This window comes from Salvelinus alpinus, chromosome 19 (assembly GCF_045679555.1).
Source record: "Salvelinus alpinus chromosome 19, SLU_Salpinus.1, whole genome shotgun sequence".
NCBI lineage: Eukaryota > Metazoa > Chordata > Actinopteri > Salmoniformes > Salmonidae > Salvelinus > Salvelinus alpinus.
The window spans coordinates 35,475,172-35,499,711 of record NC_092104.1 but is presented as its reverse complement, the minus strand read 5'-3'; the positions used below and the strand labels follow the sequence as shown (position 1 = coordinate 35,499,711).

General features: G+C 40.8%; 1 pseudogene; it reads left to right on the top strand.

Annotated features, from left to right (window-relative positions):
- The window catches only part of LOC139545854 (calcineurin-binding protein cabin-1-like), a 90,454-nt pseudogene extending 71,879 nt beyond the window's left edge, over nt 1-18,575 (top strand).
- Nucleotides 18,576-24,540: the final 5,965 nt, after the last annotated feature.

Below are 24,540 nucleotides of genomic sequence, written 5' to 3'. Positions count from 1 at the left end.
CAACTAAATTCACCACATGCGGACTCCAAGTTGTAGAAACATCTAAAGTATGATTGATGGAAACAGGATGCACCTAAGCTCAATTTCCGAGTCTCATAGCAAAGGGTCTGATTACTTATGTAAAAGTATTTCAGTTTTTTATTTCGAATAAATTAGCAAAAACATGTCAACTCTTTTCGCTTTGTCGTTATGGTGTGTAGATTGATTAGGGGAAAACATGAATTTAATACATTTTAGAATAAGGCTGTAAGGTAACAATGTGGAAAATGTCAAGGTCTGAATACTTTCCGAATGCACTGTATTCACCAGACATGTCACGCATTTAAGCATGTTTGGCATGCTCTGGCTCGACGCATACGACCGTGTGTTCCAGTTCCCACCAATATCCAGCAACTTCACACAGACATTGAAGAGGAGTGGGATAACATTCCCCACGCCACAAACAGCCTGATCAACTCTATGCGAAGGAGATATCACGCCGCATGAGGCAAATGGTGGTCACACCAGATATTGACTGGTTTTCTGTTTTCATGCCCCTACTTTTTATTTAATCTGTGACCAACAGATGCATATTTGTATTCCCAGTCATGTAAAATCCATAGATCGGGGCCTAATAAATGTATTTAAATTGACTGATTTCCTTATATGAACTGTAACTCAGTAAAATCTTTGAAATTGATGCATGTTGCGTTTATTTATTTTTTAGTATACAGTGGGGAGAACAAGTATTTGATACACTGACAATTTTGCAGGTTTTCCTACTTACAAAGCATGTAGAGGTCTGTAATTTTTATCATAGGTACACTTCAACTGTGAGAGAAGGAATCTAAAACAAAAATCCAGAAAATCACATTGTATGATTTTTAAGTAATTAATTTGCATTTTATTGCATGACATAAGTATTTGATACATCAGAAAAGCAGAACTGAATATTTGGTACAGAAACCTTAGTTTGCAATTACAGAGATCATACGTTTCCTGTAGTTCTTGACCAGGTTTGCACACACTGCAGCAGGGATTTTGGCCCACTCCTCCATACAGACCTTCTCCAGATCCTTCAGGTTTCGGGGCTGTCGCTGGGCAATACGGACTTTCGGCTCCCTCCAAAGATTTTCTATTGGGTTCAGGTCTGGAGACTGGCTAGGCCACTCCAGGACCTTGAGATGCTTCTTACGGAGCCACTCCTTAGTTGCCCTGGCTGTGTGTTTCGGGTCGTTGTCATGCTGGAAGACCCAGCCACGACCCATCTTCAATGCTCTTACTGAGGGAAGGAGGTTGTTGGTCAAGATCTCGCGATACATGGCCCCATCCATCCTCCCTTCAATACGGTGCAGTCGTCCTGTCCCCTTTGCAGAAAAGCATCCCCAAAGAATGATGTTTCCACCTCCATGCTTCACGGTTGGGATGGTGTTCTTGGGGTTGTACTCATCCTTCTATTCCTCCAAACACGGCGAGTGGAGTTTAGAGCAAAAAGCTCTATTTTTGTCTCATCAGACCACATGACCTTCTCCCATTCCTCCTCTGGATCATCCAGATGGTCATTGGCAAACTTCAGACGGGCCTGGACATGCGCTGGCTTGAGCAGGGGGACCTTGCGTGCGCTGCAGGATTTTAATCCATGACGGCGTAGTGTGTTACTAATGGTTTTCTTTGAGACTGTGGTCCCAGCTCTCTTCAGGTCATTGACCAGGTCCTGCCGTGTAGTTCTGGGCTGATCCCTCACATTCCTCATGATCATTGATGCCCCACGAGGTGAGATCTTGCATGGAGCCCCAGACCGAGGGTGATTGACCGTCATCTTGAACTTCTTCCATTTTCTAATAATTGTGCCAACAGTTGTTGCCTTCTCACCAAGCTGCTTGGCTATTGTCCTGTAGCCCATCCCAGCCTTGTACAGGTCTACAATTTATCCCTGATGTCCTTACACAGCTCTCTGGTCTTGGCCATTGTGGAGAGGTTGGAGTCTGTTTGATTGAGTGTGTGGACAGGTGTCTTTTATACAGGTAACGAGTTCAAACAGGTGCAGTTAATACAGGTAATGAGTGGAGAACAGGAGGGCTTCTTAAAGAAAAACTAACAGGTCTGTGAGAGCCAGAATTCTTACTGGTTGGTAGGTGATCAAATACTTATGTCATGCAATAAAATGCAAATTAATTACTTAAAAATCATACAATGTGATTTTCTGGATTTTTGTTTTAGATTCCGTCTCTCACAGTTGAAGTGTACCTATGATAAAAATGACAGACCTCTACATGCTTTGTAAGTAGGAAAACCTGCAAAATCGGCAGTGTATCAAATACTTGTTCTCCCCACTGTATAAGAAATCTAAGATTATATCCATCTCAGGGCTACAGGTATGCATTTGGTTTGCTAACTTGCTAGCTAAGTGGCTAGATGTCGAAATCAAAATGGTTACAGCAAATGCATTCAATCCCCTCCTGTATCAAGATAAATAGTTTTTTTGCATCAAAACATATCACCCCTTGTGTGCACATTGGGTAATACTGTTTACCCCGGTATGGTACAGAAACGGTATGATAGTATCAAATTTTATTGGTCACATACACATGGTTAGCAGATGTTAATGCGAGTGTAGTGAAATGCTTGTGCTTCTAGTTCCGACCGTACAGTAATATCTAACAAGTAAAAAATACTGCATAGTTTCCTAAGAACGCGAAGCGAGGAGACCATCTCTGTTGGCGCCATCTTGCCTTACTAAGATGAACATCTGGATACCGCTCAACCTTAAATATTGCAGTTGTCAATATTGCAATTTCGATGTGAATTTGATGAATTGTGCAGCTCTACTTGTCAGCCATGGATAGATGCCCTGTGTGAATGATACAGTACTCAATAAATATTGGAACAGCATTGATTCAGTGATTGTTAATCATGACATATTCTGTTCTATCGCCTCCTCTTTGCTATCTGGAAACAAACCGTTTTTAAATAAATACTTAATCATTTTGATGCATGTTTGTTTATTTCTAGATGTTAAAGCATGTCTGTTCCTCTACTCTGTTTGCAGTGCACATTCCATGCCATTTCACTCTTTTCCCCTAAGCCTGCTGTAACTTATCTTTTGACCCCTTTCCATTGTTTTCAAAGCACACGTTTGCATATGTGTCAGTTGAGTTTCAATTACTTTAGCCAAACCAAATAATACACTACTGGGAATGTCTGACTGCTAGTGACTTGCTGTATAGGAAAGACGTCTGTAGTAATAACAAAGATGATTTGATGACACAAGGCGACAGTTGTTTGGACCCTTTCACTGTAACCTTGTTTAGCACTGTAGCCTAACTGAGGGAGATGTGCTAGTTCTGTTTGCCCTTATTATTTGGGTGCTGTACTGTTTGATTTTGATGCCTGGCCCATTAACATGCAGTCTCTGTCTGTAGTAAGATGAGCAGTGTTCTCAGCCACTGGACTAGCTGGGTAAATCCCAGGGCTTTTGAAGTCTTCTCTGTACCAACCTGCCAGTGCTTAAAATAACCTCAGGTGCAGTAAGAATATTCCCTTTTGTCCTCTTCGTCTTCACACTTTGCAGAAATTTTTATTGGTTTGAACTGTATATTTCATTGGTATGCACAGCATTGCTTATTTGCACATGAAAGGCAATGCTACATTGAATTCTATGGGGAAAGTTTAACACAAGTTTCTTCTGCAGCCAGATGCAGAAACTCTAGACACAACAGTGATTTTCAATTCATTAAAATGAAAGTTATATCCAACGTGAAACTAGAAAAAAGGCCATTATAATAGCTTTGTTAGGTGTGATGCTAACCCTAACCTATAATCGTCACAGCTGAGCTTTGTGTTCATCTCTCACATTCTTTACAAAATCATCAGTTATTTTTCTGTCTGTGGCAGTCACTGATTTTTGCCCCCCCACACCCCTGCCTCCGCATCCGGCATCTCTCATCCTGTTGTCGTGGTGACGTAAACCACACTATACTGGAGGGAGAAAACGATGGGTAGGTTACCATAGCTCGCAATTGAGTTATTTAGCATAATTTATACAGATGAGGATTGTGGTCATGACTCATGGCCTTATAAAAGCTCAGTGTATGCGTGTGCATTACAAGTCATGATGTAGATACGATTTTGATGCTGGATCCAAGCAGGAGGGTTTCATAAGTGTGCATGAGGTCCGCTGTAATCAGTTTGTCCCATTTATCACACCACATCCAGGTTACCTATGGGTTTCTTCTCACTTCTCCATGTTTAGACCTAATTGACATTATCGTTTGTATTCAAGGTCTAGTCACTATTCTAGTGGTTATGATTTGGAAGGGATAATACAGCAGAGCAGAAAATGACTGTCTTCTGTGTGATCCTCTGCTCACTGCAACCTACTCCCTGTCACCTGTTTACACCTGAGACGGAAGATTCCTACAACGTAGCCTAGCATCCCCTAGATCAGGGTTTCCCAAACTCAGTCTTGGGGGGCACTACACAGCTGATTCAAATAACCAACTCATTATCAAGCTTTCACTATTTGAATCAGCTGTGTAGTGCTAGGCCAAAAAACAAAACGGGCCCCCAGGACCGAGTTTGGGAAACCTTGCCCTAGATCACGTGTCAAAATCATTCCACGGAGGGCCGAGTGTCTGCAGGTTTTCGCTCCTCCCTTGTACTTGATTGATTAATTAAGTCATGAATTAGTAAAGAACTCCCCTCACCTGGCTGTCTAGGTCTTAATTCAAAGGAAAACACAATAGATTTCAATATCTACCAGACACTCAGATTTTGTACCAGCCAAAACACACAAACTGATCAACATGTTTCTAAAACAATTACATGTATTACTAGTAAGCAGTGACTAATGTGGTATATTGTTTAATTACATTTTTTGTGACCCGAGTCTTTTAACCAAAATATCACAGATGAGACAAAAATGTTCACCTGCCTGTTTATGGGCGGTAGATAGGTTAGAGCGTATGGACTAGCAACGAATCCCCGAGCTGACAAGGTACAAATCTGTCGTTCTGCCCCTGAACAAGGCAGTTAATCCACTGTTCCTAGGCCGTCATTGTAAATAAGAATTGTTCTAAACTGACTTGCCTAGTTAAATAAAAAAATAAATTGAAAGGGCGGGAAGTTACCGTGGACTAGTCATGTTTGTGCCTGTCACCAACCTTTTCTGAGTGAAGAACACTTTCTGAGTCAAATTGCAAGCTGAGATCTACTGCTCAGATTTTTTTTAAACACAAGCCTATGCAACATTAACCATTTAAAAACAGTACTGTAGCAATGAAGATTGTGCAGTAAGCTATAGACCCAATACATTATCACCGCATATTCGCTTTGCTTGAATTGCCCTGCCGATGCATTGTTCCGGACATTTTTATGTAGGCTAATTTGAGGTAGGCTATATGATCACACTGGTAATAGATCCATTGTTGTATTACTTGTGCGGCACAGCTGAGTGAGCATACATTTAAATAATTAGCTTTTTATTTTACTGGGCTGATGGTGTCTGCATCTGATGGTCAGTCTCAGCGGAGGGAGAGAGCAGCAGAGTGAGGGTCCACCCCTCAACATCCCTCCGCTCTCCCTTTCCTCCACTGACACTGACCAAAAAGGGACACCGTCTTCCAGCTGATGGGGAAACTTGTCGCACTGCTTTATTTAATGCTAAAATTTTGTTACTCCTATGAACAGAGAAAGTGAAATATTCCTCGATATTAAAAAATAACCAAACTGCTAATAATAACAGCAACGCAAGCCTATAAATACACTTGCCTACTCATTCATTACTGCTGCACTGCTTGTTGTAGAGCTGAGTGGAAATAGGAAGAATGCACATTTCATGGCTTATAAAAGTGTTGAATACAAAGTGTTGACAGTGCAGAGTTTATAACTTAAAGATCAACTCACTGGGCTCCCGAGTGGCGCAGCAGTCTAAGGCACTGCATCTCATTGAAATAGGCATCACTACAGTCCCTGGTTCAAATCCAGGCTGAATCACATCTGGCCTTGAGTTTGTACCTTCAGACACATGAAATTGTTCAAAATGGCAACAGTTTGCCTATCCGGCGCATGAATCGGGTGCACCTAATGCCAACAGCTCGAGACGAATAAAAAATACAGGACACAAGGCATTATTGTTTTTACATAAATGTTTGGCGATCGACTAGGTTGGTGACCACAGGACTAGTAGCAGCGTTGTCTTCTCTTCCCTAGCAGTTGAAACTCAAACATAGAAAAACAACCTAGCTGCTAAACAAAACAGTGTAAATAGCCAAGAAACACAAGGACAAAGTCTCACTTTAGTAGACTTTCGTTTCAAGTAAATTAGACCAACTTTTATGCTTGTGCACTTCTAAAATTGTATCTTTCACTTATTTCTTCACCTGAGTATAGACCCCATCCAGGCAGTGTTGCAGCGCAAGGGGGAAGGGGGATGCTGGGCTATATAGGATTCGTTGTTCTTTGACTGTGCGATTCATTCACCAGCTATAAAACAAAACGTCAGAAATACTTTTGAGAACAGCTTCTCCAGCATTTATTTTACTATAAATGTGATAATACTTGACTATTTTTATTCACAAATGCTCGAATTGTGGAGCTCTGACCAACCGCCAACGTAGCTGGTAAAATATTTTACCCGCCAACACTGAAAATAAAGGGTCAAGCGTAAGTCTCCGACATGTTACGGGGAAATAGGATAAGATTTTGTTAGAATGCATCCTATTGCAAGATATTTCACAGCAATTTAGATGGTTCAATGATTCCCTACACTATTCAGTGCTTGTTTTCAGATGCCGCTCCGGCCGGAGAAATCAATTGGCGAATATCACAACACTGTAATACTGTGAAACACAATCATTCCACTATTTTTATTTTATTAACTAGGCAAGTCAGTTATGAACAAATTATTATTTACAATGACAGCCTACCCCATCCAAACCCAGACAACGCTGGACCAGTTGTGCGCCACCCTATGGGACTCCCAATCATGGCCAGATACGATACAGCCTGGATTCAAACCAGGGACTGTAGTGACGCCTCTTGCATTGAGATGCCGTGTCTGGGACCACCGCGCCACTCGAGAGCCCGAGTTAACTGCAGATATATTGACATTTTATGAAATTACAATTTAAAAAATAATCTATGTATAGCACCTTTTAAAGTACAGAAGTTGTTATTGTACATCTAGGCTCTTTGTTGAGTCCGAGTTCTTACCTGGGAAGAGGTTGGCATAAGGCTAAGTAACTCCCCTGCAGCCTAGTTCGTTTCCACCATTCGTTGTGTATCATATGAAGACTGCTTACAGCCAGACTGGTTTCAAAGTCAGATTCAGACCATGGATGGTCCCTTCTGCAATTACTGAGATGGGGTTTGAAAGCAGCTTATCAGTTCTGTGTAGGTCATCTCCTGTTCTGATCATCTTTTTATTATTATCACATTTTAATGAAATTGCCTCTCTAAATAAGTTCGAGGGCTATCATTGTTTCTTCGAGAGCCGAAGCTCCATATTATTCCTTGACTTAGTCTGTGAATGCAGCAGGTGGCACTGAAGTGTTTGAGATATGACCGGACTTGGTAAGGAGGGCATAACTCTGAGCAGAGTACTAATGAGACAATGGTCAGAGGTACAGGTGAGGGAAAACAATGGACGGACACAAAATACCCCCTCACAAATTTGTTCAAATAAGTCCAAAGTAAATTAAATGGCAGAAACAGCAAGATATTATAATGAATCCTCTCAAAACACGACTAGCAGATCCTCCCACCCACACGAGTAACGCCCAGGTCCCTCTACACGGAGTCTGCTGCAATGCTCTCAGGTACTTTTTCTCAGAGCAAAGGGTCTTTATTTTGTTCCAATGTTTTTATGTATAATTCCTGATATAAGAAGCTTTACAGCTAGTGGTGGAAACCTGTAGGAGTTGCTGCTGTTGGTCTGTGTTGATCTGTGCTGTGTGGTGGGTCTATTGCAGTTGGAGTTTGGAGGGTTGGTTGGTTTGTTTGTTGAATCCCCCAGGGAGCCTCGTTATTAATGACTCAGAGCAGGATTTGACTAGAAATCCCTGCGGTGGGATCCTGAGAAGAAAATACCATTGTGGTGAGCTATGTTATCAGTAGATCAGCTGACTTATCCAGACTAACCGTTGTTTTGTGGCAACCTTGTAGCCAGGGTCTGAGTTTTACTGAGTTCTGGGCTTTTAGGAAAGTTGAATGCTCATTTACTGCATTTCTAAACAATTTAAAATCTATAAAATGCTATTTGGAAAACAGCAAAAAAAAGAAACAAGTATTGCAGCCATTATCACATTGGTTGCTTCATTCACCACAATTGATCAACAAACACAGCCTATTAGCTATACAACTATCTGCTACACATTAACTCTGCACTGGGATTAAAAACTATAATTTAATAAGTACAGAGGGATCTGTTTGCAGAAAAGGTATTTTATTAACAAAAGTTTGCTTTACAAAACTTTTTGTTGTTGAAGTTTTACAGCTAATTTCCTGCAATTCTACACATTTTGCCATGACTTATGCCATGTTAATATGATATCTGAGTGAGAGTGACTAACAAAATCAATGGGGGCCCCCTTGAGGTCAGGGCCCCTGTCCCCTCTCATTGAAGCCACGGAAGTTCAAGGTCGACCGCAGTACTGCATAGTCTTGTTAACACTAGCCTCTCTACGTCCTTGACTTGAGTTCTGGAACGGCTGCTTTGATGTGTCGGCACGAAGTGACGATAAGGAAGAGACTGTGCCCTCAGACTTCAAGGTTGAATGAATCAGGATCTATTGTTTTACATAGGACCGTCCCAGCCCTTCCGCTTCAAGCCAGCACTTCCAGGATAAGCAAACACACACAGTAGCTAGCACAACCCTTCGGAGTTTGGGCATCGTTTGCTGCTAACATGAATAGAGCACACAAATCATCACACACATTTTCAAAACATTATAACAACTTGTCTATACTAAAACGAGTGACATATTAGACAACTGCAACCTGTTAAACATTACGATCTTGCGGCTAGCAAGTAGCAACTAATGAAAAAAAAAAAAAGTTGCAACTAATGTTACCTAGCATTGTTCAGCCCATAGAAAGCCAGCCAGCTAATTACCAGCTAGCTTGCTATCAACTCAAAATCGTCTAGCTAATCAAATGTATGTGTTAATTTATAACCAACTAGTTATAGGCTGAACATTTCCTTACCCCACTGAAGTTATTCATTTTCCTTTTCAGAATGTCCTCTGTTTACATAGTAGGGCAATGATGTGAACTGGGCGGCAGGTAGCCTAGTGGTTAGACTAGTAACCGAAAGGTTGCAAGATCGAATCCCCGAGCTGATAAGGTAAAAATCTGTCGTTCTGCCCAGAACAAGGCAGTTAACCCACTGTTCCTAGGCTGTCATTGTAAATAAGAATTTGTTCTTAACTGACTTGTCTACTTAAATGATGGTAAAATGAACTGTATGTTCAATTCTGGTAAGTTTCCTCGCTGCCCCCTAATTTATGGCAATGCATGAACATGAAGTACCCTAAACATTAATAGATCATAGTCTGGCCCCAAAATATCAGACTACAGCAAGTATGAACAACAAAACCAAAAGGGATATGAATAATCTTTCATCAAGTCAACCTAAAATGTATATCTAATGCAACATTTACTAATGTAAAGATAAAGAAAAGAGAGCATGCACAAAATGTACTTTATTTTACAGGATGATATATAATGTGTGAAGAAAATAGGGAATGACTGTGAAATGTGAAGGTGTAGACTCAGTGAAGGTGTCTCATCCCTCTCTGTAACCTGGTGTAGTGGACCAATTCTTGTTCAGCCTCGTAGCATGGTTCTGATTCACCCTGCATCCCACTGCTGGCTTGCCTATGAAGCTAAGCAGGGTAGCTCCTGGTTGGTCCTTGGATGGGAGACCAGATGCTGCTGAGAAGTGTTGTTGGAGGGCCAGTAGGAGGCACTCTTTCCTCTGGTAAAAAAAAATATATATCCCAGGGTGGTGATTGGGGACATTTCCTTGTGTAAGGTGTTGTCTTTTGGATGGGATGTTAAATGGGTGTCCTGCCTCTGGTTACTACAGATCCCATGGCACTTATCGTAAGAGTTGGGGTGTCCTGCCTAAATTCCCAATCTGGCCACCTAATCATCCCCAGCATCCAATTGGCTCATTCATCCCCCTGCTGTAAATGAGAATGTTCTCAGTCAACTTACCTGGTAAAATAAGATACAAAAAAAATAGCTGATCTCCTGTAAATAGTGAAAGGACATTTAGATGTCTATGGGACAGTTTACAAACATAACATTGTAAAACACTCAGTGGGCTATGAGGTTTCCAACTTGAGACCCTATGGAGGATGAATGACCCGTCGAATTACAGAAACCCTGCACTTGTTCATATGAATTTGAGACTAAAAGGGGGGAACAACTGCAATTGGACAATAGAACAAATAAGGCTGAGCTTGCTTTATGCAGTTTCCATCGTCTAGTAGTATGCACCTGTAATTAAAGTTATTCACAGAGTATACATGAGTATTGACCATTTTAAAAGGTTCTATGAAAATCTATATAAATCAGAATTAAACAACTGTTTGACTGATCCTACAGCCTTCTTAGACTCAACAACCCTTAAGAAATTATCAGTTGACAAAAAAGAATAACGGAGATCACCCAAAAACAAATATTAGACACTGTTAAAAGATTTGCGTGGGAAAAAAGCCCCAGGAATGGACGGCTTTCCCATAGAATTCTATGTAATATTTTGGGACAAAGTAGTGCCCCTATTTACACAAATGACAGCACACATGTCACTCAGTTCAGTGCTTCCTAGTTCCATGTATCAAACAGTTATTTCAGTTATAATAAAACCAGGAACATCTGGAGAGTCCCCTGCTGCTTACAGACCCAGTTTAATAAATTGTCACAATGAAGTTATTGTAAAGCTCGTAAGCAATACAATGGCAAAAGTCTTACCAGACCTCCAAGATGGCGTAGCAGTGGGATGTCTGTTTTGATTCTTGTCCGTCCCTTGTATATATCATTTTCTTTGTATATATTTTTTTATCTCATTTTCCATCTACGGACTGAACATACTCTCCTGCAACCCGCCTCTTCTACATTTGCACACACTACATAGATTTTTCTATTTTTCTATTTTTTTGTGTTATTGACTGTACGTTTCTTTTTGTGTAACTCTGTGTTGTTGTTTTTGTCGCACCACTTTGCTTTATCTTGGCCAAGTGGCAGTTGTAAATGAGAACTTGTTCTCAACTGGCCAACCTGGTTAAATAAAGGAGAAATAAAAAAAATAAAACCTGATACATATAATTCAAAAAGGGTTTATTAAGAATGGACCCAAACGAATACAAGAACATGTTTCAGTTTAATACAATACGCTAAGAAATGAGATATAGATTTATCAATAATGGCTGTTGATGCCGAAAAGGCTTTTGAACGTCTTGAATGGCCTTTTCTATTCAAAAATTATAAAGCTTTCAACTTTCCAGCTGAAATAATAAATAAATAAAACATATTATATAAATGTCCTAAAGAAGAAATATACACAAATAATACATCTGATGAAAATGCTTTAAAAAGGGGCACAAGACAGGGTTGTCCTTTCTGACCCCTCCTGTTTGCACTGGCAATTTAACCGCTTGCAGAAATAATTAGAGGATCCAAACGTAACAGGTATCAGTATTGGTAAACATGAATATAACCTAAACTTATTTGCAGATGATCTCCTGATATACCTGACCAATATTGAAAACTCGATGCACCCCATGCTAAAAAAAAAAAAATCGGAATACAAAAACAAATTACATTTACGTTGAATAAAACTATATAATGGCAATAAGAAAAATAATAACTAATCTACAGCAATCCTTTAAATGGACCACAAAAATATGAAATACTTAGGATGCTTAATAAGTGACAACAAATATATAAAAATAACTTTATCCCATTACTCAACAATATGAAAGCAGATCTAATTAAATGGAACAATCTTCCCATAAATCTTACAGGTAGAATAAAGCTCTTCAGAATGGCTTGGCTCGCAAAGTTTTATATTTGTTCTTGGTATTACCAATTACCCCCACCGAAGACATTCTTTAAAAAGTATACTCGGTCATAAGACTTAATATTGGCAAATAAAACTCATAAAATAAAAAGGAAAGTTTTACATCTTCCTAAGTCTGAGGGTGGTTTTAACCTTCCAGACTTGGAATTGTATCAGCTCGCTAAGGCTTTTACTTGCACTAAAGAGAGGAGCAACATGTGCATGCTCATCCCCAGAATGTTTTCACGTGTCTATTTTCAAAGGATAAAGCTAAAAACATTAACAGCTTAATAGTTAACAACACTATAACAATATTGAAGAAAATGACACGTTATTCTACAGGAACCAATATCACTCCCTAAAAGCACAACCCTATGGAACAATCTTTGGATATCTTTTCAGAATTCACGGATAAATTGGTCCACATGGAAAACTAAAGGCATAGAAACAGTAAATGACTTGGTAATAGGAAATACATTTATTTCAATTAAAGAATTAAAAATCAATTTTGGACTGATCAAGGTACATATTTTCAAGTACATGCAACTTAAATGTTTTATATCACAATTTCGATGTGAAATCTTTTCGACATCAGAGCAATCTTAAGGGAATCATATTTGAGTCAGAGAAAGGATATTCGTGTAATAGGTAAGATATACAAAACCTTGCAGAGAGCCTATCCAACTGACAATCTCTTCGAAAAAATATAAACTATTGGAACCAAGACAAAAAATAACTGATATTGGCACAAGATGGAGGGAATGTTGGAACATAACTTACAAACTACAGTTATTGAAAATTCACACTTAATCCAGTATAAACTAATGTATATAATTGATTTTACAAGAGACAAAATTCACAAATTCTACAGCACAATGGCAGCCATGTCTTAAGTGTAAAACTAGCAATGACTCAATAATCCATGCCTTCTGGGAATGTTATAAAGTCCAAAAGTTATGGGCGGAGCTAGAAAGTTGGCTGTCAGAAGTATTACAATGTAAATGTACTTTTTAATCCGTCTGTCTGCGTATTTCAAGACATGGCATATGAGGGTGCAGTGAGATACCCGATGGGTTGGATGATACTTTTCTCGTCAATCATCTTGAAAAAAACATAGATAGATAACTGGAAATCAACCAATCCGCCATCGTTAACACTATGTATAGGTCAAATGCTTTATTATCTAAATGTTGAAAATGCGTGGGCGATGGAGAGACACTAAATGGTGCAGTTTGTGGCCATGTGGCAGCGAGTGATGCGGGCACTGGAGATGTGGGTGTGAGCAGGCAGGTCTGGGCAGTGGTGATGTTGTGGATGTTTGAATACGTCTGCATGCTGTCGTTTGTATGTGTATGTATTGTGTCGTAAACAATTTAATTGCTTCTAATACACCAGATGTACACTGAGTGTACAAAACATTAGGAACACCCTCCTAATATTGCGTTGTTGTACCCACATTTTGCCCTCAGAACAGCCTCAATTCTTTGGGGTATGGACTCGTTCAACAGTGTGCTGGCCCATGTTGACTCCCATGTTTCCCACAGTTGTCAAATTGGCTGGACGTCCTTTGGGTGGTTGACCATTCTTGATACACACAGGAAACTGTATGTCATAGAAAGAGCAGGTGTTCCTAATGTTTTGTACACTCAGTGTATGCCCTTGAACCGGTTTTTTTTAATCGCAGTGATAAGGGTAATTTAGTCCGGTCGGCCTTCAACTTGATATGTAGCTACGGCCGTGCTTGGTAGTCACATTGCCACAACTTGGAAATAAGTCATGATACTATTATATACTTCTGTATATCATTATCAGTGCCCTGCCTCTAATTCCTCCTTCCCAGTTATCCAATGTCTCCCTCCTATTCGGCTACTTTTAAAAGAAGATATGGTATTCAGTTCAATGCTCTCCTATTTCAGAGGGAAAACTGAACAGAATCTGTATTCATGCCGTTTGCCATTGGCTGTGTTCTTCCTGGTTGCCATGACAGCAGTTGTGAGAGCAGGGCGGCTGTTGTCACAGGTTGTTTGTGCAGCTCTTGTGTTTATGAGTGGTCCTCAAAACATGCCAGAAGATACCGACCATTTACACTGAGCTGCAATGGGGACACAACGTAATCATGGTTACTTTAAGACACCTTGGAGCCGGCATGAGATATGGGTCGGAAAACGTACTTCAGTGCAGGGATGGGATATGCCACTGTACTCCAAATGTTACCTTTATCTACATTGATGCATTGAGAAGGTACAATTTGGAGTAAAGTGGCATGTTCCATCCCTGCATTGAGGTACGTTTTCGGACCCATGTCTCGCACCGGCTCCACGGTGTCTTAATGTAACCATGACTGTGTTCAGACCCGGTAGGGTCGGTGTCTTCTGGCAACACAGAGAAGTAAGACCTCCACAGGACACTGCTCCAGCATAAAGCCAGCGTAATAGTACCATCTGACTGTGTAAACAGTGAGATGGTATCAGCTATGATGACTCAACCTATTTCTACGGTGGTTCTATGTCTGGGACATTTTCCCTCCAGGGAAGCAGATATGCATTTCTCAGTGTTCTATCTGCGCTCTATCTACAGTATCTGTACAGAGGAAAGAAGATTCTACTGCAGATGGGCACTCAAGGTCAGGCGCTCCTCTCCTTATTACCACACTCTGTCTTTATCTTTCTCAGTCTGCCGGTGATGCCCCGACAACACCCAAGTACACTAAGGATAACCACGACATCTTCTTCCCTGCCTCTCTGCCAACCCCGGTCTTGCTCAGCCACACTGCCTGCCACCCTCTGTCCATCCAGATCCAGGACAGCCAAGCCAAACTCCAGTACGAGCCCCTGGGCAAGGTGCCCAGACCTCCAGCCAGCAGCTCCCACGAGCAGCCCCAGCACAGGAGAGCCCCCCTGCCCATCCACCCTGCTTCAACTATGGCCTTCAACCCCCAAACAGGTCAGTTTCATCCCTCCTCATCTCAGTACATTTCACAATGCACAGCAGTGAAACTGCTTGTTCTGTTTGAAAACACTCTAAAGCAGTTTAAAGTATGCTGCTACAAAGAGGACATGATCATCAAACATTTTAAATACAATTGCATAGTTCCTCTTTGGAGAATATAGTGTAATGTGAATTGATTTGTAACACCCGCAGTAATTACGCTGCAAACTGGTTGTGTTCACTGTGCTGTATCTGCAGTTGATGATTCCCTGCGTGGTACCTGCTGCTCTAGGGGAGAAGGATAAATGAGACTGTCTAAGCTGTTCTCTCTTGCTGTAATTATATAGACAGCCAGCAGGGGGCACACTTGCCCACTCAGAGCTGTGTTACGTAACTACTGTACACTATAAACTGGTTGAATGGTTTCTGTTTTAGTAAGTCACTTATGTCTCCCTAGTACATAGTACATCTGTTGACACTTACAGATGGAAGTGTATAAAATAATGATTTGTCTTTAACTTGGAACACTGTTCTCCTGATGATGCATTGTTTCTGTATGACACAACTGTGTCAAGCCTCTTTAGTTTACAATCCTGATTGTTGAGTACATGAAATATTTAAGGATTCAAGAAGGATATCATCCACACACACACACATACATGAGGTTAAGGAGATCAGTGCTCAGCATCGGGCAGCTTGGCACTGCAATCTACCAATGGTTTCCCAGGCAACCTGAATGAAGAGTTTCGGTAGAGAGGGAGTGGGATTATTGTATTTGCTGTCAGTGCTGCTATTGTACGTTGCCACATGGGGATGTTATTCTCACAGGCAGGTAGGCTGAGGCATTACCCTCCCTCATATATCCTATCTGCCTCCAGCGTTCATTGTGGGGTCTGTTATGGCAGCCTGGAACAATATTTGAAACCAGTGTTTGTATATAGAAATGACATTTATGTTCCAGTAAGTTAATGTTGGTCATTACAAACATTGTTGTTATAGTATAGTGCACTGCATATTAAATAGTCTGAAATTGATTATTCTGCTAACCCCAGAAGTATGAGTGAGAACCTGTCATCTTGTCTTTCTTCTCTATGCTGGTGTGTTTGGATGATGTATGGATTGTGACCCAGCCAGGTCATGTGACGTGGCTGTTTCTCCAGATGAACTTGAGGAGCCCGCAGAGGGACTGTCCTGCAGACAGCAGGAGTCTCATCTTTGCCAACAGATGAAGCTGGCCACTGTGTCCCCAGGGCAGGAGGCTGCCGGCTGGCACCATGACGAGCCTGCTTCCTGTAGTACCACACAACCCTGCTCAGGTAAGAACATTTACAACCAGGAAATACCAAGCGGGAAAGTAAGAATTCTAGTAAGTGGAGGAGAGGATTCTTGTTAGAAGTTCTCATAATGTTTCTATATCTCTAATGTTCAGACCAGCAGCTGTATGGCAGCAGTGAGCAGTCTAAGATGTTGGACCCCAGTCGTGTCCGCTCCCGCATCCCCCCCAACATGCCAAAGCTCTATATCCCCTCAACCGTCACCAAGTTCCCCCCGGAAATTACCGTCACCCCGCCTACACCCACCCTGCTCTCCCCCAAAGGAAGTATCTCAGAGGAAACCAAGCAGAGACTCAAGGTACTTTCCCGCTTCCTCTCTCTCTCCCCTTCTATCGATTCCATCAATTGATCTATCTCTGGCCACTTTCTATCTTTTCACGCTGTCTGTTAAACTGTCTGTCAATCAGACTAAACCCCTCCTGTTCTTTGTCCCCTGTTCCTGTTCCTATCCCCTGTGCAGAACGTGATCCTGTCCTCCCAGTCGGCGGCCACAGTGAAGAAGGAGACGCTGAGCCAGCCAGCCCTGGAGGTGCAGGAGACCTCCAGCCAGGAATCCTCTCTGGAGAGTGAATCAGACGATGGGGATGAGGAGGATGATTACATGGACATCTGAGCTACTGACCAGCTGTGCCCCCCCCCCCACCCCCTTGTCCCCTTCTCACAGCTACAAGAGTGAACAAACCCAGGCTGCTCATTTGAGCTAGACCTGACTACCACCAACCCTTCCACCTTGTCTTGAAACAATGGAATGGTACATGTCACTGCAGCTAGTGTCTCTGTGTTGGTGCAGTTGGTCTATCTTGTATTGAATGGGAAAAAGCTCTAGAAAGTCACACTGTGGATGACTGGGGATGTTTTTAGTTCAACAACAATTTAGCAAAGTGCCATTTTACACTCATCACACCTGCCAGGTAGCCACGGTCTCCATAGTCTTTCACATGAAAATGGGAAAGGGTGTAGAATGATGACCAACACTTACTGTAAGTTACATAGTAAGAATTTGTGGATTGTTGCTATGCAGACACATTCTTAACCTGCAATGCAATTGGCATCCTTGGCTGTGATTATGCATCTTTCACAAGTAATGGGGACAAAAATTCAGCCTGCTTTTACTATATTTCAACTGCAGCTACATCCTTGTTGGTGGGATGCAACATCCTACACTGAGGTACTTCAACATATGTGCCATGGCAACATATGACTGTTGCCAGCCAACTTTTGTCCATACACATTGATATAAGAACCTAAACTGCAAGAAACCCACATTTGTATGTGACCTGTAATTTCATGGACACTACGATTTACTGAGGACCATCAGCTGCAAACCAGGCTTTTATATGGGCCTCCTAACGCAATGTTGAGGAACCTACTTCTCCAAAGCTTATTAATAACCTGTAGCAGATTGGACATGTTTGCACTTTCACGTGTGATGTCTTTGATTCGTCTTTTGTTTGTTCTATTTTTGTACTCCACTGTATTATTTCAAGTCTCGTTTGATTTTGTCCTTTGTTTCTGTGTGGATTTGTAGCTTGGAGGAGTCTTTACCAGGAAGAGGTCTTGTCACCAGCATTGCTCAGGATAATAGACAGAGAGATGTTTTGGATTAGCCTGAATTAGCTTTTGTACATCACACTTAAAACATATTTTCCAATGAGGCAACTCTTATAGGGTTCGGGTGTTTATTTAGCATTGGGGTCAAGTACATCTCCATTCTAGTCAATTTAGGAAACAAATTCAATTTAACTTAATCAGTTGTGCTTCAGTTTATTAACTGAATTCACTGGCATTGTAAGGGAAGGTGTGGATGTTCCTAATTCAGACAAAATGCCTTCCCGATGGATCAGTTTTGGTAAATAGGTTTAAATTCAAAGTAAACTCGGAAAGGGGATAGCTAGTCAATTGTACAGAAGACAATATAATGTTTTTTCCAGATTGTTTTCTATAAAAATAAGGATATGTACTGTACGTTTACTCTCAAAAACAAGACTTTTTAAAAAGGAAGAAATTATGAATTAATAATTGTAAAGGACATTGCCCAAACAAGTCTTGCTTGACTGCCTGTAAATGGATGTTTGTATTTTTTGGTGTAAAATACTGTTTTGTATTTCTACTGCTGAGCTTCTTATGGGAATATAGAATGGCTGAAAGGTGACTTTGGGTTCAAGGCTTTTCTTCTGCTCTTCAACCTTAGCTCAGGCTGGGGAGTTGTTCTCTACATATTGACTTGCCACATTAAAGATGTCACAACAAAAATATACTTGATACACTCATACCTGGTCTTTGCTCTTTAACTCTTATTTCCATTACTTACATTTTCTGTTTGTTTTCATATTTAGTTTGAACATCAACCTCTGGCAGCTGTAATGGTTATGTATTGGTTGCAAAAGCTGTATGTATACAGTAGTCTAGACCAATTGGCAAGACAACCTCAATGTCATTTAGTTCTACAGACTACAATTCCAGTCAAGTTTGACCTAAACAAAACAACCTGTGGCAAAGTGTCACTCTTTCCACCAACATGTCCCCTGTGTATCAATCATGTTTTCTATCTCCACAATCTCCTCTAGCTGAGACCACCCTGTCTCTCTCTGACATTTTAGTCAAAGGGCTCGTACACTTCAGTGTGAAGTCTCTGACACGAGGGAAGTCATTAGCCTTCATTAGCAACTTCCAGAAGTTTCTTATGAAGTGCTGTGAGTTTGTCATTTGCCCCTTTGTCAGGAAAGCTACATTTGAGGTTTGTTTTCTTATGAGGTGGACCAAATGTGTGATCCCCATCCCCTAAGTTGTCGTTTTGAGATCTCTCTTCTCCAAGCCTTGATAGGGCAGAGGGGGTTGGTAAGTGATTTGTTCAGTCTTTTCTGTCTTAACTTCTTCCTGTTGACAGACAGATAACTACAGTTGAAGTCGGAGGTTTACATACACCTTAGCCAAATACATTTAAACTCAGTTTTTCACAATTCCTGACATTTAATCCGAGTAAAAATTCCCTGTCTTAGGTCAGTTAGGATCACCACTTTATTTTAAGAATGTGAAATGTCAGAATATTAGTAGTGATTTATTTCAGCTTTTATTTCTTTCTTCACATTCCCAGTGGGTCAGAAGTTTACATACACTCAATTAGTATCTGGTAGCATTGCCTTTAAATTGTTTAACTTGGGTCAAACATATCGGGGAGCCTTCCACAATAAGGTGTTCCGCAGGGTTCTATTTGGGGCCCACTGTTGTTCATTTTGTATATCAACAACATTTGGGATCTTATTGAAACAGCGGATGTTAATTTTTATGCAGATGATACTGTTCTTTATTCAAGTGGTAGTAGTTTATCTTTAGCTTTTGAAAATGCCAAAAGAGCATTTAATATCCTACAACAGAATCTGTATGATTTAAAGCTGGTTCTAAATTCGGGTAAAACAAAATGCCAGGCATGTTACTAATCATGTCATTGCTACATTGGCTGGACATACTATAGAGCAAGTTAAAGTGTACAAATATTTGGGTGTGTGGATTGATGATAAGCTGAGCTTCACTGTGCATGTAGAGAACTTGATAAGGAAGCTCAAGCTGAAAATAGGTTTTTATTACCGGCATAAGGCTTGTTTTTCTTTTGAGGCCAGGAAGAAGCTGGAAGAATGTACATTACTGGCAGTTTTACATTTTAGTGATGTTATATATATGCAGGCCTCAGCCACTACTCTGAGAGCACTTGATTCAGTATAACATGCAGCCCTCAGGTTCATTACAAATCAAAAACGTCTAACACATCATTGTGAGCTCTACAGCGCTGTTGGCTGGTCATCATTGACCTTGCGTAGGCTTAAACATTGGTATACACTGATTTATAAGGCCATATTGGGTAAAATGCCATTTTATCTCTGTTCTTTTTTAGTCAGGTCGGTAAATAAATATAAATTACGGTACCATTCTCTTATGCTTCTAACAGTACCAAAAATTGGAACAGGTCATGGTAGAAATAGTTTTAGTTACTTAGCTCTGTGGTCCTGGAATTCTCTCCTGAACATTTAAAAATTTGATGATCTAGTTTCGTTGGAGTTTAAACACTTGATCGATGTATATATCATAGAAGAGTGTAATTGTTTTTAGGCCAGCTGTTTTTGGTCAAGACTTTCGTGCTTTAAATGTAAAATGTTTTTGTTGTATTGTGTGTGCTTATAGTTTTCTTTAATGTTGTGTTAGTGTATGTAAGTTGTTTTGTCTGAAACGTTGTTCCCCCTGCTGCTATTGGACCAGGTCTCTCTTGGAAAAGAGATGTTATCTCAATGAGAAAAACCTGTATAAATAAAAGGTAAAATAATAATAAATAAATAAGTTGGGGAATTTTCGCCCATTCCTCCTGACAGAGCTGGTGAAACTGAGTCAGGTTTGTAGGCCTCCTTGCTCGCACACACTTTTTCAGTTCTGCCCACAAAGTTTCTACAGGATTGAGGTCAGGGCTTTGTGATGGCCACTCCAATACCTTGACTTTGTTGTCCTTAAGCCATTTTGCCACAACTTTGGAAGTATGCTTGGGGTCATTGTCCATTTGGAAGACACATTTGCGACCAAGCTTCAACTTCCTGACTGATGTCTTTAGATGTTGCTTCAATATATCCACATAATTTTCCTCCCTCATGATGCCATCTATTTTGTGAAGTGCACCAGTCCCTCCTGCAGCAAAGCACCCCCCACAACATGATGCTGCCACCCCCGTGCTTCACGGGTGGGATGGCGTTGTTCGGCTTGCAAGCCTCCCCCTTTTCCTCCAAACATAATGATGGTCATTATGGCCAAACAGTTCTATTTTTGTTTCATCAGACCAGAGGACATTTCTCCACAAAGTACGGTCTTTGTCCCCATGTGCAGTGGCATTTTTATGGCAGTTTTGGAGCAGTGGCTTCTTCATTGCTGAGCGGCCTTTCAGATTGTGCTGACATAGGACTCGTTTTGCTGTGGGTATAGATACTTTTGTACCTGTTTCCTCCAGCATCTTCACAAGGTCCTTTGCTGTTGTTCTGGGATTGATTTGCACTTTTCGCACCAAAGTACGTTCATCTCTAGGAGACAGAACACGTCTCCTTCCTGAGCAGTATGACGGCTGCGTGGTCCCATGGTGTTTATACTTGCGTACTATTGTTTGGACAGATGAACGTGATACCTTCAGGCGTTTGGAAATTGCTCCCAAGGATGAACGACTTGTGGAGGTCTAAAAACCCCCCCCAAAAAACAGGCTGATTTCTTTAGATTTTCCCATGATGTCAAGCAAAGAGGCACTGACTTTGAAGGTAGGCCTTGAAATACATCCACAGGTACACCTCCAACTGACTCAAATTATGTCAATTAGCCTATCAGAAGCTACTAAAGCCATGACATCATTTTCTGGAATTTTCCAAGCTGTTTAAAAGCACAGTCAATTTAGTGTATGTAAACTTCTGACACACTGGAATTATGATACAGTGAATTATAAGTGAAATAACCTGTCTGTAAATAATTGTTGGGAAAATTACTTGTGTCATGCACAAAGTAGATGTCCTAACCGACTTGCCAAAACTATAGTTTGTTAACAAGAAATTTGTGGATCTGTTGAAAACCTCCAACCTAATGACTCCAACCTAAGTGTATGTAAACTTCCGACTTCAACTGTACCTACCTATAGCCCGGTCCATAATTGTCACCCTTGATAAAAATTAGCAAAAAATATTAAAATAAATAATACAAATATTGAGCTATATTGCATGCTCAAAAAAATGTATACATATTATTTTATACTAATACAACTGCTCAGAGAAGATTTTGTTTAAAAGTATATTGTTTTCAGTACTCTAGCACCCTACAAAGAAAACAACAGCCTTTTTCTCAAACGTTTTTTAAAATTTAACCTTTATTTAAGTCAGTTAAGAACAAATTTGTATTTACAATGACGGCCTACCCCGTACGACACTGGGCCAATTGTGCGTCGCCCTATGGGACTCCCAATCACGCCCGGATGTGATACAGCCTGGATTCAAACCAGGAACTGTAGTGACGCCTCTTGCACTGAGATGCAGTGCTTTAGACCGCTGCGCCACTCGTTTCCAATGGGGTTCATGGTTTCCAATGGGGTTCAAATCCAGAGACAGATGGCCATTGCAAAATGTTGATTTTTATGATCAATTAACCATTTCTTTATGGATTTTTATATGTGTTTAGGGTTATTGTCTTGCTGGAAGATTCACTTGCGGTCAATTTTCAGCCTCCTGACAGATGCAACCATGTTTGGGCTAAAATGTCTTGGTACTTGGTAGAGTTCATGATGTCGTTGACCTTAACAAAGACCCCAGGACCAGTAGAAGCAAAATATCCCCATAACATCAAAGATGCACCACCATATTTTACCATATGTATGAGGTACTTTTCTGCATATGCTTCCGTTTTTCGACATCAAACCCACTACTGGTGTGTGTACGTGGCCAAAAAAACTCGTTTTTCACGTCATCTGACCATAGCACCGTCTGGAGTTTGATTAACGACATTGGCACTTGGATTGGAACCGGTGCTATGCTCAGATGACATGACAATACAGCTCTTTGGCCATACACAGTAGTGGTGGGTTTGGTGTTGAAAAACAGAAGCAAAATCTCTTTCAGCAATTGTATTATTATAATATAATATATTTTCCCAAATGTAATGAGCATACAATATATCAAGGGTGACTAATTATGGGCCTGACTGTATATTATCTACTGTATTTATCTAAAGAATGCAAATGTAATTCACCAAAACATTGCATTTTAAACAAATTCCGAAGTGCCTCACTGACAAAGTTGTCTTCTGTGCTCAGTGTTTTGCAGAGAAAAAGGGAGTGTTGTCACTATGTTAGATCAATGTAATCCTTTGAGAATGTATCCTGTGTTATTGTGCAATCATCTTTAAGATTCACTGATTAAGAACATCATAGTCGTTATTGTTTATAGCTGAAACATTAAACTGCACTTGAGATGAAATTGTCAGCCAACAATCACAAAATGACTATGTAATAGCCCTGATGTCAGGTTTAACAAATGTGAGTCTTTCCAGTGTTTGAGGTGATGTAGGCTGAATCAGAAGGGATTGGAGCACCACTGACATCAGGTTGTCTTTAGCCAGCGACTGCTACCTATACAAACCCCTCAAAGTAACCAATTAAGGCATCAAAAGGGCATGCTGCATAGTTAATGTGGGCCAAAGGTGTGAGATTTCTCGTCGGCCCACTGCAGGGGCTCTTTATTGGGCTGGAGGATAGCCGTCTGATCCTTGGGCCCGGCTGTGTATTGGCAGCTGTTAACTATTCAGCACAAGGGGATCTGCACAGTTAAAACAAATGGCCAGAGACTGACACCTGGGAGGTAGAGCATCAGTGGTAAAGGTTATCAGTGAGCAGACAGAGTGGCCTGGACAGCGGCCCCGCCATACACCGCACTGAGGACCAATGCTTTGCAGGAAGGTTGGGCCCTAGTAGACTCATCGGACTTGGAGAACAGCCAAGAAACATTAGCTCTATTGACACAAACTTGGTGAGTGAGCATAGTCACTTGGAGCATAGTCACTTTAATAACTCTACCTACATGTACATATTACCTCGACTAACCGGTGCCCCCTGTATATAGCCTCGCTATTGTTATTTTACTGCTGCTCTTTAATTCTTTGTTACTTTTATTTTTTATTTTTGTAGGTATTTTTCTTAGCTGCATTGTTGTTTAAGGGCCTGTGAATAAGCATTTAACTGTAAGGTCTACACCTGTTGTATTCGGAGCATGTGACAAATAAAATTTGATTTGAGTTCATTTTTATATACTGTAAATTACTGTTTGCCTTCTCTGAATCTCTATGCCATGTCTGCTATGGCAATGGTATTACTTTCTACAACTTTATTACATCCAGTGTAGAGATCATGTTAGGGATGGTCTTTTCATACGTTATGCTGAGAATAAAGGGAATGTTTGTTGTTTGACATATTTTGTCATAGATCTACAACCCAGTGCTTCAGTGTTGACTCATTGAAATCATTCAGAGATTGAATAACAACTATTTGGGTCACTTCACTGTGATTATAGTTAGCTACACTAGTTCTTAACTCAGTCATTGTCTTCAAGGCCACAATTCCCCTGATGTGTTACCCACGTTACCCACCCTGACTGGCCTGTATCCTCTGCCACGGACAACAGCCTGGCTATCACACCTGGCTATCACCTCCATCTTCACTGCGTAATGGGATTGACA